Source organism: Alosa sapidissima, chromosome 18, assembly GCF_018492685.1.
Source record: "Alosa sapidissima isolate fAloSap1 chromosome 18, fAloSap1.pri, whole genome shotgun sequence".
Classification (NCBI taxonomy): Eukaryota; Metazoa; Chordata; class Actinopteri; order Clupeiformes; family Clupeidae; genus Alosa; species Alosa sapidissima.
In genome coordinates, this window is record NC_055974.1 from 3,966,706 (window position 1) to 3,980,473 (window position 13,768).

Below are 13,768 nucleotides of genomic sequence, written 5' to 3' on the forward strand. Positions count from 1 at the left end.
TGAATGAATGCCCAAAATAAAGGCCTGTGGTTTGCGCAGCATACAGTAAATAACAGACCCGCCAGAATGTGCGTTATGATGCTTTTTCACGAGCAAGATGTTTTTGGTACCCTACGCACACATCATGTTCTTAAATAACAATGATCATCAGTAATATTCGACCATTCATTTGGGTAAATGGGCAAGCGTGACCACCTTGATTGGCTGATGATTGTAACGCGGGCATGTTTCCAAACACCTCCCTTACGATGATGAGTGACAGGTGACAGGTCTCAGAATGCGTGCGCTACACAAGGACGGAAGATGATGAAAAACTGGGATCGTAGGCTATTCACAAAGGCTTTTATCTTACTACTAGGAGTAGGCTACTCCTAAATCGCACTTAAAGATTTTAGCTTGGAGTTTTCTCTTAAAAGTTAGTCACAAAACCTTTCAGACAACTCCTAAACTAGGAGTGAGTCTTCGTGGCTATGGATGACGTCATTACTCATGCACGAGCTTGACTGAAGTGACCACCTTGATTGGCTGACGATTGTAACGCGGGAATTCCAAACACCTCTCTTCTGATGATGAGTGACAGGTGACAGGTCGGAGAATGCGTGCGCTACACAAGTAGTGCGAAGGATGGAAGATGATTAATAACTGAATAAAAAGGCCTAGCCTAAATTAATAAAGAGTAAGGCAAAACAAATAGCCTAGTAGCCTAATGAAACATAGGCCTATGGATTGATGCAGTAGCCTACCTTTGCAACATTATTAAATTAATCTGTCACCATATGCCTAGGCTACGTTTGCAAAGAGGAGAAAATGTTAATTTGATTCACAATGAAACGTTACATTTAATTTACATGTTAACAATGAGTAGTTTTGGTTGTTGTTGGTGGCGTTATTGCATCCCTTTTATGAATGCAAAATTGTTCCCTCGCGATTGGAAGCTCCTGTTGCGCATAGGCTACGCATTTCAAAACATCGCAACGCAAAATGCCACAAAAAAGCTGTTTATGAATAGGTCTTAGTGAGTTAGGAGTCCTCTCGACTTAAGCTGTCCCAGACTTAGGTGCTACTTTTAGGTCTAAAATGCTTCGTGAATAACTTTTTTGTGAAAAAATTAGGAGTCCCTAAAGTTAGGAGTGACACGCCCATTATTTTTAGCAGTTGCTCCTAAATTCGCCAGTTAGGAGCTACTTTTAGCCTTAAAATTCTTTGTGAATACGGCCCCTGAATAAAAAGGCCTAGCCTAAATGAATCAAGGCAAAACAAATAGCCTAGTAGCCTAATGAAACATACGGATTGATGTAGTATCTTTGTAACATTATTAAATTATTCTGTTACTATGCCTACGTTTGCAAAAGAGAACATTTTAATTTGATTCACAATAATGTTACATTTAATTTACATGTTGATAATGATTAGCCTAGTTTTGGTTGTTGTTGGCGGCGTTATTGCATGTTAGTTATGCCTACAATGCAAAATTGCTTCCTCACAATTGGAAGCTCCTGTAGCTGCATAGGATTTCAAAACACGGCAAAATGCCGCAGGTTTGTGAATAGGTCTGTGAGTAAGGAGTCCTCTTGACTTCTTTTAAGCTGTCAGAGGTGGGAAGGTGTGATTTGTTGGGGGCAGGGCCGGATAAACTGGGCACAAATGTCTGATGGCCCCCCTTCCCCCCAGCCAACGTGAATCGGGTGGTTAGTTAATAGGCCTATCGTGAAGATTTTTCCTGCCATCTAAGGCACGAGCGCATCTGTGAGGCCAAGCCTCACCAAGTAGCTTGTTTGTTTACAACTAACATTCCATTTAATTAAACTGCTTTATAGGCTATGCCGAAATAGTTTTCAACATTTTGAATATTAGTGTCGGGTGAATTGAAATGTTCTCAAAGGAATCCCCCCGTCAAGCAATATAACCATACAAACGCGCTTCCTGCACTCATTGTTTCAAAAGGTGTAATTTTGGCTTTGTCATAACTGAAGAGATGTGGACGGCACGGCACGCCCAATGAAAATAAATTAACGCAACACAACACAGACCCCGCTTCTCTCGCTCACTGACATGAACGAAACACAGAACCCGCTTCTCTCACGGCAGTCACTGACAGTAACCTAGAATAAATGCATGGGGAAAAACACTTCCCCATGACAAAGACATCATAAAACACTGAAAGTTAATATTTTGTCACTAGCAACATACATCTGTCCTTTGTCAAATGTATTATGTTCCAAGTAGCCTATGCGTAATTCTGCTTCATAAAGTTGAACAAATACATTTGCTTATTTCACAGAAAAATATAAATAGCCAGTTAGGGTCTACAGTGCAGAGTTGGTAAGTTATGGTAGGCCAATGTCGTGGAAAATTGACCACTTCCCGAACCTCCAAGCCAATTAGCACTCTGATGTTAAAGACCCGCAGGAGAACACCAAGACGAGAAACATTGAAGACTGTTGATCCTTTATTCACCGTATTGCAGTGAGAATACAATCCAAACAGCGTCAGGACTGGACCGTCAGGCAATAGAGTGATGAGTTGCAGCTGCTACCCCAATGAGATCTGATCTGAATGTGCCTGAGCTCTTTCTTTTATGCTCTCAGGGGCCTGGGAGGCGTTCCTATCACCAGGAACGTCACCAGGCCCCTTTTAGCCAATCAGACCGTTTTTGGACTTGAGATATTGGTGGAAAACCCTTCTCATCTAAACATTAAAAAATGTGTGTTGCTAGGCAGAATACATGTGACCAGGTTCTATGTGTAAGCTGTTGCCAGGCAGGGTATGTTTCGTTTGGTTCTATGTGTCACTTCAACTTTGGTTTCACTTCCTCTTTCTGGAAAGTCCCTGCATCTCCTCTTCTGCTAGCCCCTTCTATTTATGCCCTTCTGGTAAGTACCTTTCTCTCCCAGGCCCTGTCTTGTTTACTTTCACTCTTAGTCTCTGACAGTCCAGTCCCATGACTTCCAGTAAATGTCGCAAAACAGTTGCACAAACAACATTCTTATGATAAATGGAATCATTTCTGATAAACCAATACATACAAGCCTGATGCCTTAATAAAATCACCACACCAACTTGCAGTGAATATAGAAACGGGGGAAATTCTTTCTCTTGTAGCTGAGTAGCCTCAGGTGCGCACGTAGACATAAGGCCGAACATGCAAGCGCCAATGAATCGGGCAACACAGAGACAGGCCCGATGGCAGGGCTGTTATGACAGTATTAAAATATGGGATATTCTACGGGAAAACATTAAAACGGCAAGACAGCGGGGGAAAGTTAAAATACGTGATAAACACGGAAAAAGTTGGCATGCATTGTTTCGGTCCCCGTGCACAGGGATTATTTGTCATATTATTAATCACATAATTCCTATAATAATAATCACATATTATGATTATTTGTGAAATTGTGCAAACAGGCGCAACACATTTGAAAAGGAAGGACTGGTAGCATAACCTGGCAATAGCCAGATGAATTTCGCTCCGCCTAGCTCCACTCATCCATCTGGAACCGATCCATTGCAGTGTTGCTTCAGAAGGCTGGGCCTAATCAAAAAATGCTTGCATATGATTGAATAAGCCACTTGTCCGTCATCTATTGACGTGCTACTTCAACCACTCACATCGAAGCCAACCCGTGACGCTAATAACAGAGTCACAGTCGCTTCTACGCTATGTCACATCTATGAAACTCCCGCCCTGCGTCCTGATTGGCTAAACCTTAAAGTTGGTTGGAGAAATCACTCTCAATGGAAGAGGTCCCAGATGGATGTGAGTGAAGCTAGGCGGAGCTAAGTGGAACGACATTCATCTGGCTAGGGTCAGGTTACTGGTAGCATGCAAGCTCACGGGAAAGATGGATTTAAGAACGTTATCACAGTGTGTGGCTGGGACGCGGGCGGAAGACAGCGACAATTGGCAGGGGAGGGTCATGTCTTTTTTAACAATTCTGTCGGAGGGTCATGCAACTTGCAACTGAAGCACTCAAAATTCCTCCGGTGGCCCCTTCAATAAATAACGAACAGTCCCTAGATTGCTGCTGGGCTATATGTCTTGGTTCATGTCTGTTAACAACTCATTGCCGTCAAACGCATAGCCTATCTCACCGTTGCATCCATTACAAACAAACATGCAATGTGAACGTCTGGGATTGGGGAGAGCACTAAATGCTCTACCGAATAAGCACGAAGTCAAACCTTTAACTGAAAAACACTCTTTAATAATCAAAAAAATAAATAAACCGCTAATGAAGTAAATTTGCACCATCAAAAATCGTTTATCGCCTGTAGGCTAACTCCGTGATAACAGGACGTAACAGGAAGGCATTTGGCTGAGCAACGGAGGTTAATATACTCTATATTTTGTCCAAATTATGTCTGTCTATCATCGTTGCACTAGGAGAAAACCAGAATGTTTAATTTGTCCTGCGTTTCTTCTACGGCTGCAAACGGGATTCACTCGCAGTTAACCAAATATTTCTTATTAGGGCAGGGCAGGCATATTTCTGGCTATTACATTATTTCTAAACCAGTCTGCTAAAGTCTGTAGTGAAGTCTGTGTAGGGTTTTCCAGGCTCCATTTCTTTTTACGAGACACCCTGCTCACTTGAGCCATCTACCGGTTGTTTGGGTTGTTGCAGCGTCTCACTGGAAAAATACAAATTAAAGTCGCGTGATACCACGTGATCCCACGCGTGGACCGCGAGTGAAGCTGGCCAAGTCGAAGCACTGCCCACTGTATGTTGATAAACAAACTTCGCCAAACGCACTGAAAAGAAAATGTCATGTTAACATAGTCCGTAGCCAACGCACTGGCTAACCGTGTCTGTGTTCTAGTTTGGTACTGTATGTGTGTGTTGTTATGGCAACTTTGTGTGCTTCACTTTGTTCGTGTATTGTAAATTTTTCAATTGCTCGTTTCAAGTTCCTAAATCCAGTAGCCACAAATGCTTGATCCATGTTTTTTGCTAACGTGTTGTGTTTTTGGAATGCTTGCATACAACAGAATCTAAACAAGGCTTTTGCACTTGGATTGTGATGCAGCCAAGAATAATCTCTGAACCACTTCTCCTGAAACCTTAGAGATTTATTTGTAAAGTTGCTGACAAGGAATGACTCTGGCGTCAGGCTGGTTAGGATGGGTGTACGTCTCCTGGCACTCACACTCTTCCCTCTCTGTATGGATCTCTCTCCTCTCTCTGAGATTGGCTCTCTCTTTCTCCCCTGTCTAATGCCTCTCATTCCTTGAAAACATTTTTTTAAATTGTATTTGTATTTTACACAACTGTCATAAAAAACACTTACACCCCCTCTCCCTATTACACCTTAGTTTACCATCAAAATGACTTCAAAGTTATTACATTAAAGGGGAATTCAGGCCATTTTTAACTCCAGAATTGTTTCCTTTAGGGTCACCCCGTGTTGGGGAAAGCAAAAAACCCGACAAATTGATTTTATCAAGCCAGAGATCTGCCCTGGCTGCAGCGCTTCGAAATTAGCTCTAAAGCTAACCAATGGGGGCAAGCATTTAAGTGCGTTTGGGACCTCTAAACACTCTCAGAAAACTATTCCAAGACCTATGGAACACGAGTTTGTTCCTTATGAGACACCACCTTCCAAACACTGTTAACAGGGGACTGAAGGGTTGTGGCGGCTGATACACAACTTCAGACTGGGTGAGGACACAGGACTTTTTGTGGACTTCACAATCAGTTAGGTAGTCGACGGTCTGCCTAGCCCACTCCTCTATGTATCTCCTGCAAGGTTTGCTGTAAATAGCTGGAGCTGTTCCCTCCTGTTCTTGGGCGCAACATCGCAACACACCTCCTGTCCAGTGCGAAATGGGTTGTGAGGACAGGTGGAAATTTGTAACGGTGGGAGGGATCGAGCTGTTTTAAAATGTCAGTGCTCCAAGGGCAGACGGGAATCATGCATTTGTTGCACCTTGGATAGTCTCCACCCACCAGGTAATACTTCGAATCAATGTCAATTGCCTCTCTGACTTTTGTGTAAATGCCAGAATGGTGCATCTTCCTATTGCATTGGGTGCATTTCAGAGGGATGCCCCACATCCGCATTGGAGCCCACAGGAACATCCGCCGGCAGAAATAATGATGTGGATCAGGAGGTGAGAGATTTGGTGGGGCAGGGGGGATGAAACCAGCTCTGACTCAGTGACGAGATGGTTAAGGCGAGGATGCTGACGGTTGTGGGTGGGTGGCAGACCAGCCCTGGGTAGATGCTGAGAGTGGTGGGTGGGTGGGTGGAGGACCAAACGTGAGAGTGTGCCAGGGGTGCCTGGTAAGAAGACCAGCCTTGAGTGTGAGCTGGGGGCAGCTGATTGGCAGATGAGCACTTCTGGGCTTGTTCCAGGGGTGCCTGAAGAAAAGAAGTCCAGATTTTAAACATCTGGTACAAGAGCAAATATAAAGAAGTCCACATTTTTAATAGTGAAACATTATCCACTTTACCAGTACTGGAGTGACGAGCCCACTCTCCTCAAATGGGGTGAGGACAGGCCTGGTAGTGGCATCACTCTCAATTGGGGAGTGGATGGGACTTGCAGAGGCATCTCTCTCCTCAAATGGGGAGTAGACAGGCCCAGCAGAGGCATCACTCTCCTCCAATGGGGAGTACACAGGCCCAGCAGAGGCATCACTCTCCTCCAATGGGGAGTAGACGGGCCCAGCAGAGGCATCTCCTCCACTCTCCTCCAATGGGGAGTAGACGGGCCCAGCAGAGGCATCTCCTCCAATGGGGAGTAGACAGGCCCAGCAGAGGCATCTCTCTCCTCCAATGGGGAGTAGACGGGCCCAGCAGAGGCATCTCCTCCAATGGGGAGTAGACAGGCCCAGCAGAGGCATCTCTCTCCTCCAATGGGGACCTGGGATCTGGCCCGGGCCTGGGGCCACCGCTTTCAAATTGCTGAGGTAATTAATAAAAGAAAGAATAAATAATAAAGAATAAATCATCTTTTAAAGGTTTGTTGTGTCTGTTCTACATTAAAAATTAATTGTTTATTAGTTTTCCAAGATTTTGTTGATGTCTGATATACTGTTGACATAATATTACGTTCAATGTGAGGTCATGAGCCTGTGGTACGGTCACATCAGGACATTTGTCCTCGAGGTCTTCATCCAAGATCTCAGGCAGGATGTCACCAATACCAATCTGCTGGCTCAGAAGATCTCTGTTGGACTGTGCCAGAAGATATTCTACAGCAATACTGTCTCCTGCAATAAGTATTCACCAAGGGAAAAATTATTGTTTACTTCCCTACCATGTCACAGTATAGGTCTGATCATCATCAACAGCAGACTTTTCTTACCGGTAGGTTTCCCAGGGGGGATAAACTCTGGAAGAAGAGGTCTTCCCAACACTTTGTTGCTGAGCGCATTCACATTGCACATCAAATGAATGTTATACATCTTTGTCCTTAACTCATTGAATGCCAAGCTGTTTTCGGGAGCTTTGTCCTAGATTGCCAGCAATCTAGACCATTGTTGATGATTTTTGTACAGCCACAGCATATTCTGTGTTATAGCTATGAACACATACAATGGCTCGATTAAAAAGTGAGACTTTAAGCTCTCGGTGGGTGCAAACCGTGTATTCCTACACGACTCTGTTCCTGAGAAATCCCAAGCTAAACAGTGGCTAGTTTTCATCAAAATCACTGTTTTTTTCTAGAAATGGAGATATAACGTCTTTCATAAAATATGAAGTGTTGCTTGTTACTTACTTGTGTAAACTTTCCGGGAAGTGATCAGCGAGACCTGGCGAGACTGCCACCTAGTGATAGACCCACGAAAATGGCCTGGTTTTGACCTGACGTGCATGCGTCACTGATTCGACCCAAAGCGGCAACCGAGTTATGATAAAATGTCCAGATTGTGCGTTTTCATGAGTTTTCGATCGTCATATATTTCATTTCCATTCATCACAGAGTTCCCAAAATCACATATAAGGTGTGTTAGAGTATTCTCTAGTTTCGTAAAAAAAAAGCTAAAAACGTAATATTACGTTTTTGGCACTCAACGCATGGCACTCAATGAGTTAATGTCTTAGTCATAGAAAGCGCCTGTGCTGACCAGTTTAAATTCCACCTTGACACCCATTCAAGCATGTCCATCTGAGTGTGCAATGCATTGCATCTCCACCCTGATGTGACAAAAAACAGGATCACTGATTACAACAAAGTACAACAATATTATGTCAACATTCAATAGCAAAATATACCATATGTGTGTGATGTTTTAACATGCCTGGAATGAAAGCTTTCCAGAGAGGAGGACCCTCTGCCGCATCTTAGCACATCCAGTGTCTTCTCTCCTTTCTCCAGCCTCTCCTGGTGGATCCAGGCAAGGTGCTTTTGCTGTACCACTCAAGACATGCGCTCATGGTTGATAAGGTGCAGCCCAGTGCCGTCCACAAGCTGCCACATTGAGTCAAGAAGACTTTTGATGAGGGCACGGGTCTCCTCCACTCCCCGGGTTTTCCTGCGGCAGTGCTTGGCTAGCTCTTTAGAGCTGATGCGCGCCACACCTGGGCATCTGTTGGCTCGTGGCCCTGATACTTTTGCTTCAGCTCTGACAGCTTCGCCTCTTTCAGCCTCTTGACGGACGTCCTGGTCATCCCACTCAAAAATGCAACTGGACAATCAGCCCCCTCGCCGGTTGTGAGGACAGAGTTGAGGACCTGACCATACTCGTTCCCCACATTGGACATCCATGTTGCCGTCTCCTCAATCCCCCCAGCCAGTTTTTTGGTCACCTATGTTATAACAAAAGTATATACATCATTAGCACATGTATTTTTATCCAACCCTAAAAGAACAAATGAGCTCAAGCTTAAATAGGTTTACATTTACCTTCTTAGTGGAATCGAGCTTCAGAATTCTGCCAAACGTTGAAGTGATGACACCTTTGAGTTCATCAAGGTGATGACAACATCGTTGGCATGCACTGTCTCGAACCACTGGGCCAGGAGCAAGGGAGAGAAAGGTGGTGGCGGGGGATAAACAGCCTGGGACTGCTTCAGGCTAGCCTGGAAAATCCAGACCCTGGTAATCTATAAAGATTAAGGGTCTGGCCACGAACAATGTAATGGCCCAACTCGAGGGGCGGCAATAAGCATGCATTTAAAAATCTCACTGCACGCAATTGGATAACACTAGACCATGTTTACGGTCCTCCAATGTTGCAGAGCTATCTTCATCAGTTTACCTGGTTCCCCGGGATATCAAGTCGGCTTTATTGTCAATTTCTTTACATGCACTGGTCATACAAAGAATTGAAATTTCTTACTTTCCCATGCAGACATAGACATACTTTAAATACAGACATAGACATACTTTAGACATAGACATAGCCATAGACAATAAAAAATAAAAATATACAGACATACCACATACAGACATTAAAGTGTGAGACTGAAATATAGAACATATATCAAAATATAGAACATATATACAATTCCTGGTTCCTGGCTGGCTGGTGGGTGGGGGGGCTGTCAGTGATGGGAGAGTGGGTAGAGTGTTCAGCATCCTGATTTCTTGGTGGATGAAGCTACTTGCAAGTCTGGTGGTGCGGGAGCGGAGGCTCCTGTACCTCTTTCCAGAGGGCAGGAGGCTGAGCAGTTCGTGTGCAGGGTGGGTTGTGTCCTTGACAATCATTAGTGCTTTGCGGGTGAGGCGGGTGGTGTAAATGTCCTGCAGGGAGGGGAGTGGTGCTCCAATGATCCTCTTAGCTGTGTTAACAATGCGCTGGAGGGTCTTCCTGTTCTGATCTGTGCAGCTTCCGCCCCACACTGTGATGCAGCTGGACACGATTCTCTCGATGGTCCCTCTGTATAATGTGGTCATGACAGGAGGCGTGGCATTTGCCTTCTTCAATTTGCGCAAGAAGTAGAGGCGCTGCTGGGCTTTCTTCGCCACTGATGCTGTGTTGGTGGTCCAGGAGAGGTCGTCGCTGATGTGCACCCCCAGGAATTTTGTGCTGCTCACTCTCTCCACAGCATTTCCGTCGATGGACAGTGGTGGCAGTTGTTTGTGGCCTCTCTAAAAGTCGACAACAATCTCCTTGGTCTTGCTGACATTCAGCAGGAGGTTGTTGTCTTTGCACCATTTAGCCAGCAGGTCTACTTCTTCTCTGTAGTGAGCCTCATCGCCCTTAGTGATGAGGCCCACCAGTGTTGTGTCGTCCGCAAACTTCACCAGATGATTGGAGCTGTGAGTGGTTGTACAGTCATGTGTTAGCAGTGTGAAGAGCAGGGGGCTGAGCACACACCCTTGCGGGGCCCCCGTGCTCGGGGTCAGGGTGCTTGAGGTGTTGTTCCCGACACATACTGCTTGTGGTCTCTGCAACAGGAAGTCCAGCAGCCAGTTGCAGAGGGAGGTGCTGAATCCTAGCTTGTCCAGTTTGCTGATGAGTTGTTGTGGTATTATGATATTGAATGCTGAACTGAAGTCTATGAACAGCATTCTCACATATGAGTCTTTATTGTCCAAGTGGGTGAGGGCTGGATGGAGGGCAGAGCAGATTGCATCCTCCGTGGATCGTTTGGCACGGTATGCAAACTGGAAGGGGTGGCTTTGATGTGTGACATGACTAGCCGTTCAAAGCACTTCATGATTATGGGCGTGAGTGCTACAGGACGGTAGTGATTGAAGCATGATGGTGATGATTTCTTTGGCACGGGTATGATGGTGGCAGCTTTGAAAAGTGATGGGATGACTGCTTGCTCCAGAGAGGTGTTGAAAATGTCTGTAAAAACATCCTTCAGCTCTTCTGCACAGTCCTTCAACACTCGGCCTGGTATGTTGTCTGGGCCTGCTGCTTTGCGTGGGTTAATGGTGGCTAGTGTCCTCTTCACGCTGGCAGAGGACAGGTACAGGGGTTGGTCGTGGGGGGGAGGTGGGGTTTTCTGTGGGTGAGTGTCATTTTGTGCTTCAAAACGGGCGAAAAAACTGTTCAGGTCAGGCCATCCTTAAAAATATTCTTGTTTGCAGTAACAGCCAAAAAAAAAAAAAAAATGGGTCGGTAGGTAGGTCAATATTTTTTTTTTTCAAGATTCAAAGTTAAAAAAAAAAGTACAATTTTGGTCATGGTGATTACGTAGGTATGAATTTAAACAATTGTGCATATTGTGACGTAACTGACTGGGTCCTCAACCCGTGCCTTCAGGCGCATCACTGCAAACCTCAATCTGATGCAGGTTATGTAGACCAGCCTTTCTCAAACTTCTTTGACCTGAGGCCCAGTCATGGCAGACTTTGGGGCCATAAGGCTCATCTACACGTACCCAACCCCACTCCCTCCAAATCAAATTGTCATTATCACAATCATTATTATGCCTAGATTGTTATACATGCACTTTCACTTAAATATTTTGTGACATGCACATCAGAGGACTGCTTTAGTAATGTAAGAAATAATTTGTTTCATTACTTTTGCATGGTTGCATGATGCTTGCATAAGAAAAGAAATACTTCTCAAAACAGCAACAATTATATGGGTGCTATTGTTTTGGGATGTTTCCCTCGTGCAAGCATCATACATTGGTATGGAGAAAAAAAAATACATGTTTTTTAATGAAGTTTAATTTGAATGCCTGAATGTAAGGATTCAGGAAACACAATACCAGCTTTTTTGGCGAGCAGATAGGCGTAAATCACTGATCTGTTGATCTTTAACAGATAGAAAGAAGGCTACAATAGCTTTTGGCCACGTTATATTCAAATTTGACTATACAATACTCAGTGCTATACAGTGTATTATACAGTCTCTGCTCTGTTTCTATGGAAGTTCCAAAAATCAACGTCGTTCTATCAAGTGTCGTTAAACAATTAAATAGCATTCAACAGGTTGAAGCGAAGCTTTGATACCAACGTTATCGATTAGTTTCAGTTTCTCTCGCGCAGACGCCTGCATTGAATGAACGCTCATACCACCACTTTATTGTATGGCTCCATGTTTAATGACATCGATAGCAGAAACGTTTGTTTTCTTTTTTTTGTCGGCCCGCGGTATCTTTATCAACTTCGCAGCAAATTATCAGACGAAGAACCGGGCCTAATTTCACTCCACGACTCCGCGGACCATCAGTCTTGCGGACCCATATTTTGAGAAATACTGAATAGACCACAACCAATTTCAATTCTTCAACACGGTCACCGTTAGACTAGAGGTGAGAAGGAATGGGAAAAGATCTGGGCACAGTTCTTCGAGAACTTCGTGCCAAGTAATGAGCGTTGTCGAGATGTTTGTGTGAATGAAACGAAGCGTATAGGCCATAGTGTGACATGCGTAAACCAATGGTGTACAGATGACACCACAGGGTTTTATTTAAGAGAGCCTACGTTTGTATGTAGGCAATTTATATTCACAATACTTAGGCCTACTAAAATAAATAGTATTTTATTTGTATTGGTTGTTTAGAGTAAAAAAAAAATAATCGGTCGGTCTTAACGCAAGTTTACAACCGGCAAGTCGGTCGGACTAAAAGGGGAAAAAATAAATATGTGGGTCAGTTCTAAATTGACAGGGTCGGTCGGGTTACGGCAAACGAAAATATTTTTAAGGATGGCCTCATTTAGCAGAGAGGTGTTGTTGTTCTCGCAGCTCCGTGGCGCAGGCTTGTAGTCAGTGATGGCCTGTATGCCCTGCCACAGGCTCTGTGTGTCTCTGCTGTCTTTGAAGTGTGTTATTTTGTCTGTGTAATCCTTCTTTGCCTTCCTGATGCCCTGGGACAGGTTAGCCCTCGCTGTTCTTAGGCCATATCGGGGTAAAAGTAACGTTCATCATTGCTCATGGCCAGAGTGTCTCGCAGAGACAATTCCATTGTGCTCTCGCGAGAACTCTGGATTTCCAGGGTAGCTTCAGGCAGGATCTTTTGTGAATTTCACAATCTGTGAAATAGTCAATGGATCTCCTAGCCCACTCCTCACTGTGTGCCTCTTGAAAGGCCTGCTGCAGGTACAGGAAACACCATTGTGTGGATAGTTTAAAAGTAGACCGTTTAAAAGTTGAAGGTAAATAGTTTAAAAGTTGTTGATAGACTGGAAGTTTAATGAATGTTGATATTCAAATAGTTTAATGGCTGTGTATAGGTAGATATTTGACGATAACTGAAAGTTGGAATGGCTCTAATGTTTGCTAGCAGTTATGCTAACATTTTTACCTATGCTAACCATGCTACTTAGCTAATGTTTTCTAGCAGTGTTGTTAAAAATGTTAACTATGCTAGCAATGCTAACTATGGTAGCCATGCTAACCATGCTACTTAGCTAATGTTTTCTAGCAGTTTTGCTAAAAATGTTAGCAATGCTAACCATGCTACTTAGCTAACGTTTTCTTAGCCTGGCCTTGGCCTGTCTACGTACTTCCGGTCGATTTCTTTTCCCTACAGTACTCCGTCTGGAATAGGTTGATTCACGCTCGTTTACTTCGGCAGCCGACCAACCAGCGAACAGAGGGCGTCCCTGAGAGCGATTACGTACTCAGGGATGGTGTTTAGCTACGTCCCTGCCCCTGAAGCAGATCGCTTGGAATACATCAACGTAGGGAGCGAAAAGGGCTTATATTTATGAAATCTTTGAGCAAATGTGAATAATAGTTTAGCCTATTAACAGGAGTATCACGAACGAAGTGGAGTAGGATGTTATATCGTCAGCTAAATAGGCTACGAACGTACCCGAGTCAAACTCTAGTTTAGTAGGCTACATGGTCGCTATCAAAATCACTATTTTTCAAACACTAAGAAGGCCCGACATAACTTGAAACTT